Source organism: Phaseolus vulgaris, chromosome 4 (assembly GCF_051622355.1).
Source record: "Phaseolus vulgaris cultivar YP4 chromosome 4, ASM5162235v1, whole genome shotgun sequence".
Lineage (NCBI taxonomy): Eukaryota > Viridiplantae > Streptophyta > Magnoliopsida > Fabales > Fabaceae > Phaseolus > Phaseolus vulgaris.
Window position 1 is genome coordinate 37,545,270 of NC_143501.1, and position 13,896 is coordinate 37,559,165.

Sequence of the window (13,896 nt, forward strand, 5' to 3'; positions counted from 1 at the left end):
GAAAGCATAAAATAACAACAGAAAAACCACCTGCCAATAGGGCACCACCTTAGGCGCTAATAGCAGGAAGATACTCTATTTACATGGACACCCCTACTCATGGTGCAACATTATCTTTCACTATGCATGCAACTTAACCACTACGTAAAACACACACTTAGGTTAAAATATATTTACGTGACTTTAACCACTACGTGCACTAACACGCACCATTAGGTTAAGAAATATATTTTACTAATAACCTTATATTAGCGTATAAAAGTATTATTTTAATTATTCTCCAATAGGCTTACTAATATAATTACTAGGCCAAATTGATGACCCAATCGAGCTGACCTGCCCACACCCGTGCACCGAGCTTCGAGCACTGAGCACTCTGTCTAGTACACACATCTTTTTAGAAAAAACCTCAAAGAGAAACTACAAAACAAGAAAAAGAACCAAACCAACACCTATAGATGAAGATCTAAGAGAAAACATACTCAAAACTCATGCCTTCTTAGCAGGCCTCTTTCTAGGACACTCAAACTTCCTAGTAGTTTGAACAACATTGTCTCCGTTGTCACTAAAGAGAGTCTTCTACATCGACTTTACCATTCAAATACTTAACAACAATTTCACATTCTTTCAGGATGTTGTTTTCCAAAGGATCAACAACATCCTTCACCAAAGCAGCAGCTGAAGAGGGGGTAGCATCAGGCTCCAGAGAAACATTCGCATAAGGTGCAGTAGTCAAAAGAGGAGTATACTTCTTAGCACCATTACATCAGACACAATAAGAATAACAAAATCATAAAACACTTGTGTTCTCGAACTAGTAGCAACACCCAAAGTAACATCATTTAGACCATGGGATGCAACATTTTTATCCAAAGTTAGCTTAGCATGGGTATTGTAAATAGTCACTTTCACAACATTCTCCAAATTTGAAAGGGATTCAAAACAATTTTGCAATACCAAATCATTAGAAACAGTTTTTAAAAGGAACAACTTGTTTGTCAGCAACAAAATTATTAGTTGCAGACTTAAGTTGAGTGGATCCTTCAATAGGTAAAAAATTATCAATCGGCAAGGAGTCCCTTCATTGTAGAAAATCTTCTAATTCATGAACACTCTCCAACGAAGGCATATCAGCAAAAATATCATCTTGAGATCTGGACTCAGTCTCTATATCATCAATAGGGTTATCAACAATAAATAAATCTTTATTAACTTTATGAACAAAAGCATCCTTAACAAATACACAAATATCAAAGATTTGAACATTTTTTAAAATCGAATTTTCTCCAACTTCCCGATAAAAAAAATCTAAAAATTGTGTAAGTATAATAATCTCAATAATAAATAAAGATTTGATGATATTGTAGTTGAATGTTTGTCTTATAAATTTAATTGAGTAAATATTACTTGAGTTCAAGTTATGTAATTTTATTAATAATGGTAAAACTCATTTATCTCAACTAGTCATTACAAAATTAATCCAAATATTTATAATATGAAATCAAATAGATTATATTGATGAAATTGAAAAACATGATTTTTATATTGTTTTGGTGTGATATTATTTTACATTATATTTGTTCATACTTTCCTATTTTACTTATTTTATATAATATAAAAAACATATAAACCTAAATAGATAGTGGCGCCAAACTTCCTTAATTCCTTATATGTAGTTATTATAACAATTTCCCTCATACCAAGTTGGAACACATATTATTGCTAATTTCGTCACCTTTCATGGGACAAGCCTATCAACCTCTCATCCATTTCTAATATGGAAGCCCCGGTCATCTAGAAGAACTAATAGTGATAACTTTTTATATGCCCCATACCATCCATTTTAATCCCTTTATCAATATGTTTCCATTGACTAACATAAAGAAATTCCTAGCATGAAGAAAGGAAAAAAATGTAAATAGGTAAAACCCTACTCTCTCTCTAAGCAATAAACAAATATGCATGTCGAATAGAACAAGAAAGTATAACGTGAAAATTGTAAATAAAAGGGACGTTACAATAGATGGTATAAAAGCAAAGTTTCATGTAAGACTTGTGAAACAGGTCCATCATAAGATTTTTATTAATACTAACTTGTATAATTCTAGATGGAAAAAAATAAGAGAAATAATGAATTGAAAGAAGTAGTACAAATTATCATAAACATGGTCATTATACTATTAAGGAACCAAGGACCTGAAGGAACAATTGAATCACAAGATTTACTTGAATTTAGGAGAAACAAACCTCCAACACTGTTTGAGGTTATAACCCATAAAAAGTTGAATTGTGGATTAAGAAATTGGAGAAAATATTTTGATTTATGAATTGTTATCACAATCAAGAGGTAAATTATGTTGTCTATATGTTGATATGAGAGGTTCAATATTGGTCAAATAGTATTAGGAGATTACTGGAAGGAGGAAGAATAATCAAAACAAAATTTTAGAAAAATATTTTCCCAATGATATTAGGAGACCAAGAGAAATAGAATTTATGCAATTAAAACAGGGAGTATGATAGGAGGAGAATATGACTCTAAGTTTGAAGAATTAGGAAAGTGTTATACATTCTTTTATCACCTAGATGAGAGAATGAAGTGCATACAATTTGAGAATAGACTTAGGATTGAATTGAGAAAAGTAGTGGAAATATTAGAAATTTCTAATTTTCCTATGCTTATTCACAAGTGTAGATTTTGGGAAGATTTTGAAATTTGACAAAATAATAAACCAAATTATTTTGGACCTCAGCCAAATAAACGAAGACATAATAAGGGAAAACCGTACAACTCCCCCAATGGAAATCTCATCCCAACCAGTTTTCTTCAGGAAATTCCAACAGACTTATGAATAATTAGATTAGGTTCCTTAAGTGTGGAAAAAAATATTATGCTAAAGATTGTCATCTTAAAAGATCTGTTTGACTCAAGTGTGGAAAACTTGGTCATGTATTTTTCAAATGTGAGAAACATAAACCATATCCCAATCTTTTTGCATTGAAGGCAAGACCTACGACAATAAGGAAAGTCTACACTATGATTGGAGTTGAAATCACTCAAAACCATGATTTGATTCAAGGTTTTTGTTTCATAGAAGGTAAAACTTTAAATGCATTGTATGGCTCAAGCACAACTCATTCATTCCTTTCTAATGATTGTGTCCAACACCTTAAATTACCAATCTCTTTGATAAATGCTAGATTGGTTGTTTCAACTCCTACAAGTAAATATGTAACTACCAATAAAGTCTGTTTAGATTGTACTTTGTTTATAAAAAATAGGAAATTTCTTGTAGATTTAGTTTGCCTATATGTAATCTTAGGTATGTATTGGTTATCTTCCAATCAAGTCTTTCTAAATTGTACATAAAAATTGATAATATTTTCCAATTGTGAAGCATAAGTCATCAATGACAGGCGCCTTACCTGTTGGAGGGGTTCAGGAAAGGGAGATAAAAGGGAAGAAGTTCAAGCTTGACACCTCGGTGTGCAAGAAGTTAGAGGATAAGATAGTCGACGTGATATCAGAGAATATGGATGTTTTCGCATGGTCATCCGTAGACATGCACGGGATAGACCCAGACTTCCTATGTCATCGGCTTACCATGGATGAGAGAGTCAAGCTCGTGGTCCAGAGGAGAAGGAAGTTCAATGAGGATAAGCGCCTCGTCATCCAAAAGGAGACTAGGAAGTTGTTGGTTGCTAGCCACGTAAGGGAGATCCAATACCGAAAGTGGTTGGCAAACGTTGTGTTGATAAAGAAGACCAACGGGAAGTAGAGGATGTGTGTCGACTTCATTGACTTGAACTAGGCCTGTCCCAAGGATTCGTACCACCTACTGAGCATAAACTCCTTGTTAAGGTCCCTGGATGCGTTCTTGAGATACAATCAGATTTGTATGCACCCGAAGGACGAGAGTAAGACAACTTTTATGCTACAAGGTCTTGTCCTTTGGCCTTAAAAACGATGGTGCTACCTATCAAAGGCTGACGAATCAGATTCTTACCTCAATACTCGAGTGAAATGTACAGGCGTATGTAGACGACATGGTCGTCACGTCAGAAGAGAAGGACTAGCATATTGCCGACCTGGAAGAGTTATTTAGAACAATAACAAAGTACATTTTGAAGCTTAATCTAGATAAATGCGTATTTAGGGTGGAAGCTGGGAAGTTCCTTGGTTTCTTGCTAATTGAAAGGGGCATAGAGGCGAACCCCAACAAATGTGTTGCAATCATAGGAATGAGGAGCCCAACCAATGTGAAAGAGGTCTAGCAATTAATTGGGCCCATGGTCGGCCTGTCTCGCTTTCTGTTAGCCAGTGGCGATAAGGGGTGTTCTTATTTCCAATGCCTCAAGAAGAAGAACCATTTTGTATGGACCAAAGAATGCAAGGAAGCCTTCACCAAGTTGAAAGAGTAGTTGGCCAGTCCCCCTGTTCTTGGTAAGACAATCCTAGGTACCCTTATTCGTCTTTAGTTTGCGATTACAGATCTCACAATTAACTCGGTCATTTTGCAAGATCAAGATAAGGTCCAACAACCAATCTACTTTGTGAGTAAGGTATTGCAGGGACCGGAAACTCAGTATCGAGAAAGCTGCCTTAGCCGTGGTGTTTACAGCTTGGTGACTTCACCACTACTTTCAGAGCTTCACCGTGATTGTGATGATCGATCTGCCCATTCGCAAGATCCTTCAAAAGCCTGATATAGTAGGTAGGATGGTCCATTGAGCAATCAAGTTATCTGAGTTTGACGTACAATATGAACCTAGAGGGCAAATTAAGGGTCAGGTATACACTAACTTCATGGTAGAACTTTCATCTGATGACACCCAACTCGATCCCAATGATTTCCAGTGTGTTCTTTCGGTAGATGGATCCTCCAATTAGTAGGGGAGTGGGGTTAGGGTCATTTTAGAGGGACCAAACGGGTTGTTGATCGAGCAAACCCTTAGGTTCGCATTCAAGGCGAGTAACAATCAAGATGAGTATAGGCCTTGATAGCAGGGTTGTTGCTAGCCAAGGAGTTGGAAGCTCAGAGTTTGTTGGTGAAGAGTGACTCGTTCCTTGTCACTGGGAAAGTCACGACTGAGTATCAAGCTAAGGATCCGTAACTAGCCTTATATCTCAGGTATGTAACGATCTTGAAAGTAGCCTTCTCTACGTTCGACCTCGTAAACTTGTTGTCTAAGTTGGCTAGTTCTGGGAAGGGAGGTCAGCAGAGGTCACTGATTCAGGAGACATTGAAGTCGTTCAGGACAACTGAAGGAGGACCAACCGAGGTTAGCCACGTGGAGGACCTGGGGATCAGCTCAGGAAAAGAGAGAAGGCATCGGTTGATGACTCAAGAGACCCTAAAAGTCCCAAGGATAACTACCTACAGGTTGTTGGGAGATGAATTTCTTGAGGTTTTGCAGGTCAACACCACAGAGACTTGGATAACACCTTACCAGCGTTACCTAGCTGATGGGTTACTTCCTGCTGAGCCTACGGAGGCTAAGATGGTTAAGAGGAATGCGGGGAGGTATACCCTGATAGATGGCAAACTTTTTTGTCATGGCTATACCCACCCAATCCTCACTTCCGTAAGTGGAGACCAGTGTACCTGCATCATGGCCGAGCTCCATGAAAATATTTGTGGTAGCCATATCGAAGGACGAACTCTCTTGTTGAAGGTCACCCGAGCTAGGTATTACTGGCCAACCATAAAGGAGGATTGCGTGAAGTATGCCCAATGTTGTGAGCAATGTCAAAAACATGTTGATCGGTGCCACACGCCAGCCGAGGAGCTGATGTCCATTTATAGCCCGTGGCCCTTCCATATATGGGGAATAAACATTCTAGGTCCTTTCCCTTTAGCGATACGTCAGATGAAATATCTCATTGTGACCATTGAATACTTCACCAAGTGGGTTGAAGCTGAGTTAGTTGCACAAATAACTGCTCACAAGGTGCAACATTTTGTGTGGAAGAACATTGTGTGTCATTTTGAGATCCCGAGGCACCTAGTTTCCGACAATGGAACTCAATTTGCTAGTCAACAATTGGGTAAGCTATGTTCAGAGCTCGGGATAAAGTAGATATTTGCCTCAGTAGAACACCCTCAGACGAATGGTCAAGTTGAATAAGCTAACAGAGTCTTATTGAGAGGGTTGAAGAGGAGGTTGGAGAAGGCAAAGGGAACTTGGTTAGAGGAAGTTCCTAGAATCCCGTGGGCCTATCACACCACCTCTCAATCAACGACCAAAGAAACTCCCTTTAGTTTGGTATATGGGTTAGATGCCATGATACTAGTGGAAATACAAGAGAGTTCTCCTCGGTTCCAAAACTTCATTGTTGAGGAATCCAACGAAGGAAGGAAGGTGAACCTAGACTTGCTAGATGAGGTCCGTGAACATGCTCGTATTAACTCAAAGGCCTTGAAAAAGAATGGTGGAGCCGAGGCAAAGGACCAAGACGAGACCTCGACAGTTCAAGGTTGCTGACTTGGGATGCGAAAGGCCCATCCTTACCAGTTAGAAAACAAGTTATCTTCAAAGTGGACTGGCCTGTTTTGTGTAGTCGAGGTGCTCGGGAATAGAGCGTATAGGCTAGAAACCCTGGAGAGGGGAGCCATTCCTTGAACGTGGCAAACCTCAAGTTTTACTTTAGTTAAAACATTTTGTTTTAATGCTTTCTTTTTTAACAAAGTGATGATTAAGATTATGCTCTTTTTCCCTAGAAGGGTTTTTTTTAAAGAGGTCATCTAATGATAAATTTTTTGTTGTAAGAAGGTGCATTAGTTTTGTTGATTTACTTGAATTAGCACAGGGTAAGTCGACCTAGCTCAGCATAAGTACGTATGCCCGAGTGTCTTACCTGACACTGAGATTACTTTGTTTGTTGATCTACTTGAGTTAACACAAGCTAAGACGACCTAGATCAGTGTGAGTATGATTATCCGAGGATAGGCGCCCTGTGTATAAAATTGATGAAGATAAGTATATGGCAGGGTAAGACGACCTAACTCGGCGTAAGAACGACTACCCGAGTATAGGCGCTCTGCAATTTGATTTTTTATGACTAAGTTGTTCAATTCGAGGCAAGGTAAGATGACCTAACTCGGTGTAAAAATGGTTACCCAAGTATGGGCGCCTCGCATATATGTGTTATGACCAAGTTGTTTAAGTGCATGGTAAGTTGGGTTAACTCGGTGCATGAACAATCACTCGAGTCCAGGCACTCTGTGAAATGATTAAATGATGTATTGTGAAATCATTCGATTACACATATGGTAAGTTGGGTTAGCTCGGTGTCAGTATGACTACCTGAGTATAGGAGCCTTGCGCATAAATTGGTTATCTAGTGACAGATAAGACGATCTAGCTCGGTATCAGTACGACTACCCGAGTATAGGCGCCTTGTGCGTAAATTGGTTATCTAGTGACAGGTAAGACACCCTAGCTCGGTGTTAGTACGACTACCCGAGTATAGACGCTTTGTGTGTGAAATGGTTATCTAGTGTCAGGTAAGACAACCTAGCTCAGTGTTAGTACGACTACCCAAGTATAGACGCCTTGTGCGTAAAATTGATGTATAGGAAGTATTTTGCAAGGTAAGACGCCCTAACTCTGTGTAAGAACGAAAATCTGAGTATAGGCACTTTGGAAATTGATTTGTTGTGAGTAAAATGTTTGATTCGATGTAAAAGTGTGACGACCTAATTCGGCGTAAGAACGTCTATCGAGTATAGGCGCTATGCGAATTGGTTTGTTATGAATAGAGTCATTCTTACAAGGTAAGACGTCCTAGCCCGGAGTGAGTAGAGTCACTCGAGTGTAGGCGCCCTGTGATGGTAAGTTTGTTAGTTTTGGTATATGGTAAGTCGACCTAGCTCGGTGTAAATACGACTACCCGAGCATAGGCGCCATGGGAGACAAATTATTTGTTAAGTTATGTAGTTTGGCATACGCTAAAGTAACTTTGCATATGATGAATAAGGTCGTTTGAGTATGGATACCTTGTACAGATAAAATTACTTGATAAGCATAAAGATGATGGCCGAGCTTGAGACAAAGGCAACTACATGGGTAGGCACTCGACGAGGTAGGGCATCGTGACATCAATATAGTAATCATACCAAGGATCGTCAAGTATGGTGAGACGTCTCATCAGAAACGCTTCGGCAACCACGCCTCACCTATCTGCTGGGGGAAAAGTAATGTCAGCCGCCAAATGCTTGTAAGCCTCTTCACCTAGTCAAGCTCAACTCGAGACTGTGGGGGCTTGTGTATTGGGAAGGAATGATCGGGACCTCGGTCCAAGCATTTGGCTATGGTCAGATCGGCTTTGGACCCAAAAGGCGGGTCATGGGCTCGACCTAGTTTTAATGGTAAGCTCGGTAAAGAATAATTAAAGAACATAAAATATTAAGTTTGGTCATATGTTATTATACTGCATACGTTAGTTAAATATATATATATATATATGTGAATATAAAGTTGTTAGTTGAATATATATTAATGAATATATAAGTTGTTAATTGAATATATATGTTAATAAAGCTGTTAATTAAGTTACAAGCACACGTGAATAAAGGTGCACGAGATTCTCTTATGTTGTTAGCACCGTGAGTAAAGGTGCCCGTAGATAGAATATCTTTCTGTTATATATGCTCATTTGAGATTATATTCTCGTGAGTGAAAGCTATTAAAGGGATAACTATAAAAGGGGCTTGAGACCCTCAGAAAATGTACGCTGTTTCTGAATACATGAGACTGAAACTGATTATTATTTTGTATGCTCTCACTGACTTAATCGTTGAAGTGTGATCAACAGATAAAACCCATTCTGTCCCATCGAAGCGTTGTTCTAGTCACCAAGAGGAGACAAACCAAAAGGGGAGCTCTCCGTTCAATCCAATTGAGGTCAACCAACGAGAACAATTCCAAATGTGAAAGTTGATACTTCAATATTGTGATTTGAGTATCTTGAATGTATGCTTCATTGGTGTTTACTTTTCGTCATCTTCTTCTTATCAAATGTTGAATATAGCAACTTTTGCTTTAATTTGATTCTGCACATCTTTGAGCATGTGAAACAATTTGAATTATTTCCTTTTAGATCTTTGATGTGAAAATTAACCTTTTAATACTTTATGACTAATTCTTCAATCATCTCTGTCACGTTGTGTCTTCATAAATGCAATAGACGCTTGATAAAGAAACTTTAACTTTATTGATATATGCACATCTTTGCACATTGAGTTTCTTTTTATACTTGTGGTTGTGTGAACATTGAAGATATATTTGTGAAGACTTGAATCATGTTCTCCATTTCTTCATCTTGTACTGCTTCTTTTAAAATACTTTGGTTAACTAACTGAATAAGAACATTGTCCTTGATATGTTTGAAATTGTATCTTCATTGTAGCAGACACTAGATTAGGAATGTCTTGATACAAGCTTTGAATACTTCTTTGCCACATGTTTACTCTTGGAAATAATTTGTTGCAAGTGCTTCCTCTAAGCACTGTTTGGATGACACTTTAATGCTTGATATGCCCAATTCTTGTTCATCAGTCTTCTTGACTTCTTCAGTCAGACGTGTTGAACAAGGTACTTTGATGCTTCCAAATTTGATTTGAAGACTTGAAAAACCTGTTGCTATGTGTATGTTGTTTAGTAGCTTTTGAACTGTCAATTCACATCTCGGATTGATCCAATCTCACTTAATTATGTATCTCTTTTAAAAGAAGTGTTTTCTAAAAAACTGTGAAAATTTAGTTAGTTGTTTTTCAAATCAATTTGTTGAAAAAGCTGTTGCTCAAGGTCTTATGACTACAACAAGTTTTTTATCTAGTTGATTTGTCGAAACAACTGATTGTTTGACATTTAGTGATTTTCAAAAGGTTTTGAAAAAGCTTTGCTTTACTTTGTCTTTTTTGCCAAACTGAAACAATCGATTATTTTGATAAAACAACTAGTTGTTTAATGTGAAATCCTTAACAGAAAAATAAATCAATTAGTTGTTTTTCAAATCAATTAGTTGTTTTTTTAATAGAATTCTTTTATGAATTCTAAACTGATTTTAAATATTTCTAACTGCTTTTGATTAATGATCTAACAATTTTAACCACTTCTCTGAGTCTATACAAAGTCTGTTTTATGATCTTTTCAAGTACCTAAGAAGGAGAGCTTATTAAAAATGTTTTCAAAAGAATCAAGAGCCTTTGGATCATAACTTGTGTTTGAAATAGGAACTAGGTTTTCTACCCATTTGTATTACTGCTTTGAAAAGCCTATGTGTATTATATTTTCTTCTTTAAATACTGTAATTATGTGTAAGTCAGTTTCAGAAAGGGTTTTTGGGAACTGTGATGTTGTGTGTTCCTGAGGGGTTTAAGATCAACATTCTTGGTGTGGTTTTGGCTAAGAAGTGTTGTGTGTTGTTGAGGGGTTCAAGATCAACATCCTCAGTGTGTTTTATAATCTAGTTTTGATTGCATAGTGAATTCTCAATGGTTAGCTGAGGATTAGATGTAGCTCTTGGTTAAAAGTGAACTAGTATAAACCTATTTGTGTGATTCTCTCTATCCCTTCTCTTATACACTGCGTTGCAATCTTTTCATTTGTTTAATGGGTATAAACAACTTGTTGTTTCTAGAAAACAACTGGTTGATTTTTTTATAAAGAACTATAAAATTGAAATTTTATCCAGTTGAACAGAAAATCAATTGGTTGATTTTTCAGAATTTTTCACTCTACTTCTAATCTTTGCGAAAATCTTGTGAAAACAATTCACCCCGCTCTTGTTTTGGCCACACATTCTAACAAGACGCTAGTATGGAAACTCTGGACATTGACTTGGATGCATCTTGATGTTTCTAGTACATATTTAGAAACCTTTTGTGAATCTCAGTAATCAATATATTCTTTATATTAAAACATGGGTATCACTAGAATAATATATTCTAATATATTCCAAGTCGTTTTATTTTCGTATATTAATTTGGATTAACTTAAATTAAAACATGTGAGCGCCATTACATTTAATTTGGTCTTATATCTTTGTGAATATATTTCGAAAAAATCTTTAACACATAATTAGTTATAGGCTCTATTTTTAAAAATCTTTCTTATACAATCTTTCAATAAGATCAATAAAAGACAATTATATTAGAAATTAATTTATAAACACTTAGTATTTTCATAAAACAATCGTGCCATGTATCATTTTAGTAAACACTTATATTCTCAGTTTTAACTATTGATTTTTGATTTAAAATGTTCTTAATGAATTTTTTTTATTTCTAAACGAGTATAGATAACATATAACATATGTAGAATGGAAATATTAAGTTTGGAAACCTCCTTGTCCAATTAGTGTCCAATGTGCACCATCATTTATCTCACTATGACTTGATCTTCGTCTAACGCGTTACTGAAGCTTTCGTCCTCTGTCCATAGTGTTAGCTTTCTCTAACACTGTATATTGAGCTTGGTCCATTGAGTTCTTTTGTAGACATCGTCTACCGTCTTTATGAGACCTTTGTATAACTCCTTTATAGATTGACCATCATCTAGCAAGATCCTTGAGACATCGTCTAACATTTCTAGCTAGTACTGTATTTTCTCTTTTCATCGTCTGTTACACAATGTTTGACATCGTCTTATGAATTGTGTAACATCATCTTTCACTTTGTTGAGTTAATCATCTTGTATCTGTATTCATTGCATCATTTGAAGTATTTTGGCAACTTGTGCAACTTATCATTATAGATTATCTTCTATAGATTTTTGTTGTCATCAAAACATGCTTGGAATCTTTTTCACGAGATCATCTAAGATTGACTGAATCGTCTATAGTCTTAACATGGATAACTTACTTTGTTAAGTCAGCAAACAATTCAATACCCATCGGACAATCTCATGATATTAGCGTCTATATGTTTTAATGATAACAAATATTATAAGGTGTATTGTGATATGATAAAGCTTAGTAATGTGCAATAAAAGTTAAGATGAAACAAGAAGACTAGACGAACAAGACTCACTAGATGATACAACAAAAGTTGTTAGACTAAACAATGGCACACGATCAAACCTTCATGTCTATTCTCTAAGCGGATAATATATTCAAAGAGAACATTGGAAAAAAGAATATTGTGCATATACAAGAAGAACATATGAGAAAAGTTCATATTAGACGAAGCTTTGGATACACTATAGAGAAACACAATGCAGATGCACATGTTTACAAGCACTAGACGCACACTAGAGATTGCACAGATTAAACTATGCAAGCCTCTTCAACACGACAAATGAACCATAGTGTTAGGAAAATGTCCATATTAACTTTCTTATTATTTAAATAATGACATTGTCTATTGATTTATGAATCTCGTTTTGCAATGATCGTGTGTTGCACATGAACATATGATGTTGCAAGTTATGAGACTCTAAAGTAAAAATAATGAATTTTTTCTTTTGTTTCTTTCAATATTTTGTTTTGGTGATATGTATATATTGTTGGGAAAAACGGGTAATTTTCCCACTAAAACAAAACCCTAACAGAGCTACCCGACAAATAATATTGAATAAATAAAGCGGAATAATAAAAGAGATAAAGAGAAAAAAACACACCAGAAAATTGTTAACGGAGTTCGGCCAAATTAGCCTAATCTCCGAGCGCAGCAAAAACAACTCCTTTTATTATTATGGGAGAAGATATTACAAATTGGGATATATAACAGTGAAGGAGGAGAGTTTAATTTATAACCCTCAAACCTCCTTCCCAAACAATGAACTCACCGATGTGGGACTTGGGATTAAGCCAAAATCAACAAATCTCCACCTTGGCTTAATTTCAAGTCCCACCTAAAACAAATCTTCTCAAAACATAACAAAAACAAACTTTACAGTGCTTCAAATTTGCGCCTCCGGGCGCCAACTTCAAATGTGCAAGATATTAACTAAGTCTAAACAGTGTTCAAACTTGGTCCTTGTAACCACCTTGGTGAGCATATCTGCAGGATTCTCCGTAGTGTGAATCTTCTGGAGAACAATCTCCTCTTCTTCGAGAATCTCACGCACAAAGTGATAACGAACATCAATGTGCTTCGTTCGTGCATGAAAGACTTGATTCTTTGCTAAATGAATAACACTCTGACTGTCAGAATATAACTCAAGTTGTTTCTGACCAACTCCCAAGTCTTTAAGCAACCCATGAAGCCAAATTACTTCCTTCACAGCCTCTGTAATCGCCATATACTCTGCCTCTGTCGTAGACAAAGCCACCGTAGACTGCAAGGTAGACTTCCAACTAACTGGCGCTTTTGCTAAAGTGAACAAATAGCCAGTTGTAGACCGTCGCTTATCCAAATCACCTGCATAATCAGAATCACAATATCCAACTATGCATTGACCAAGTGATTCATCTTGCTCAAATGTCAATCCAACATCTAAGGTATTTTGGAGGTACCGTAGAATCCATCTCACAGCTTGCCAATGTCCCTTGCCCGGATTATGCATGTACCTGCTAACAACACTCACAACTTGTGAAATATCTAGTCTTGTACACACCATTGCATACATCAAGCTTCCAACTGCATTTGCATATGGGACTTTCGCCATGTATTCTCGTTCTTCATCAGTCGTTGGAGATAAACGGCTACTCAATTTCAAATGAGGAGCAAGTGGGGTACTTACAGGTTTTGTATCTTTGTGTATACCAAAACGTTGTAGTACCTTCTGCAAATACTGCTTCTGTGACAGCCAAAGTTTTCCCCTCTCTCTGTCCCTGTTTATCTCCATGCCGAGAATCTTCTTGGCTTCCCCCAAATCCTTCATCTCGAACTCTTTACTCAACTGAGCCTTTAGCCTATCAATCTCAACTTGGCTCTTTGCTGCAATCAG

At 36.7% G+C, this 13,896-nt stretch overlaps 1 pseudogene; it reads left to right on the top strand.

The window, feature by feature from the left end:
- The first annotated feature begins 2,165 nt into the window (after positions 1 to 2,165).
- LOC150028042 (uncharacterized) lies at positions 2,166 to 3,779 on the top strand (annotated as a pseudogene).
- Positions 3,780 to 13,896: the final 10,117 nt, after the last annotated feature.